At 51.0% G+C, this 2,315-nt stretch overlaps 1 pseudogene; it reads left to right on the forward strand.

Annotated features, from left to right (window-relative positions):
• Window positions 1-1,037: 1,037 nt before the first annotated feature.
• On the forward strand, window positions 1,038-1,969 carry LOC120502307 (annotated as a pseudogene).
• Window positions 1,970-2,315: the final 346 nt, after the last annotated feature.

Consider the following 2,315-nt stretch of genomic DNA (forward strand, 5'->3'; position numbering starts at 1 on the left):
GCCACTCTGTCCATGGACAGCACCAGCATCACCTTTGCTGGACCCATCAGGCTCAGTCTGAGCTGTCCGTTCTCCAAGCTGCAAACAGAACCTGCCCCCACCAGTGCCCTGCAAACAGGCAGGGTTCTGTCAGGCAAGGGAGAGTGCACAGAGATTTGGGGTCTGTGAGTGCTGGCAGGGAGAGATCAGGCACAGGGAAACACCTGCAGGAGGAAAATCTCCAGGAAGCAGAGAGAAGATCGGGGAAGGAGAGAAAACAAAACCCAGCAATGCTGTGGCAGGGAGAGTTCTCTGCAGAGCACAGGGCTGGGAGCAGCTGCCCGGCCCTGGGGGCTCTGGGAGGGGGCACAGCTGGCTCAGGGTGACGCTGTGCCCAGTGCCTGGCTCTGGGCAATGCTGTCAGTGCAGCCAGGCAAGGAGCTGCATCTCCCTTCATCCAGTGCCATCATAAGGACACTTGGAAGTCCCTCTGAGATTGCAGTGCAAGCTGGGAGCTTCAGTCCAGGATGCAAACCTGTCCTGGAGCATCACTGAGTTGTAAGATTGATGGGGAAAGGCAGAGGTGTTCTGAAACTGAAAATGCTGTTGGGTTGGTGAAATGAACAACATGAGTCCTTGGTACAGATGTGGAGCTGGGCTGCAGTGTATCCATCTGCTCTCAGCATTACCTGAGGATTTTTAAGGAAAACTTGGGACTGTGAACATCCCACATTTTAGCAAAGTAAAAGGCCAGAGAAATTCCAAACAGAATGAAGTGACAGAGCATCTCCCCCCAGTTTCCACTTTGCATCACATAACTTTCTTTGTTCACCCTGAGTACAGAAAAAATGCTGAGGGCTTCTGATATCCAAGAACACCTCTAGAGATATGGGGGAGTTCACAAAGAAAACATTAGAACACCAAAAAACTCAAGAGAGTGTCTGTGTGTTACAGAGGAGGGCATATTGGAAATGGCTTTGATTTTGCTTTCAGGTAACTTTTCTAAGACTTCACTGTCATTTTCTCTACGAACAGGTCCCGATGTGCAGCCCCAGCAAATGTCCAACAGCAGCTCCATCAGGCACTTCCTGCTGCTGGCATTGGCAGACACGCGGCAGCTGCAGCTCCTGCACTTCTGCCTCTTGCTGGGCATCTCCCTGGCTGCCCTCCTGGGCAACGGCCTCATCATCAGCGCCGTAGCCTGCGGCCACCACCTGCACACGCCCATGTTCTTCTTCCTGCTCAACCTGGCCCTCAGCGACCTGGGCTCCATCTGCACCACTGTCCCCAAAGCCATGCACAATTCCCTCTGGAACACCACGACCATCTCCTACACAGGATGTGCTGCTCAGCTCTTTTTCTTTATGTTCTTCATCTCAGCAGAGTATTTTCTCCTGACCATCATGTCTACGACTGCTACGTGTCCATCTGCAAACCCCTGCACTACGGGACCCTCCTGGGCAGCAGAGCTTGTGCCCACATGGCAGCAGCTGCCTGGGCCAGTGCCTTTCTCAATGCTCTCATGCACACGGCCAATACATTTTCCCTGCCCCTGTGCCATGGCAATGCCCTGAGCCAGTTCTTCTGTGAAATCCCTCAGATCCTTAAACTCTCTTGCTCACACTCAAATCAGAGGGAACTTGCACACATTGCTCTTACTGCCTGCTCAGCATTTGGTTGTTTTGTGTTCACTGTTTTCTCCTATGTGCAGATCTTCAGGGCTGTTTTGAGGATCCTCTCTGAGCAGGGACGGCACAAAGCCTTTTCCACCTGCCTCCCTCATCTGGCCGTGCTGTCCCTGTTCCTCAGCACGGCCATATTTGCCCACCTAAAGCCCCCCTCCATCTCGTCCCCATCCCTGGATCTGTCCCTGTCAGTTCTGTACTCGGTGGTGCCTCCAGCCCTGAACCCCCTCATCTACGGTCTGAGGAACCAGGAGCTCAAGGCTGCAGTGTGGAGACTGATGACTGGATGGTTTTGTAAATATTAAATGCTAGACAATTTCTGTAAGAAAAGTCATCTTTCACTTGTAATAAAAAAAATCATTGATATTTCTTATTCTTCTCATTTTGGAATTTCTTTTCCTTTTTTGTTAAATTTTTATGTTGTCGACAAAGACAGATAATATTTTGTGCCAATTCTCATTTTGTTTCTCGCCACATTCCCTGTGGCCACATGCTGTGTAAATGAGAGGCTGCACTCCCAATTATTTTAAAGGAACTGAAGGATCTCCCAGCAGAGTTTTCTGCAGAGATGCCCTTTTGCTGCCTTCTCTACAGCTGCAGCAGCAATGTGTGTGTGCAGAGGTGGGGGCAGATCAATGCTGGCACAGCAGC

The sequence above is a fragment of the Passer montanus genome, unplaced genomic scaffold (genome assembly GCF_014805655.1).
Source record: "Passer montanus isolate IOZ18808 unplaced genomic scaffold, ASM1480565v1 scaffold2188, whole genome shotgun sequence".
Lineage (NCBI taxonomy): Eukaryota > Metazoa > Chordata > Aves > Passeriformes > Passeridae > Passer > Passer montanus.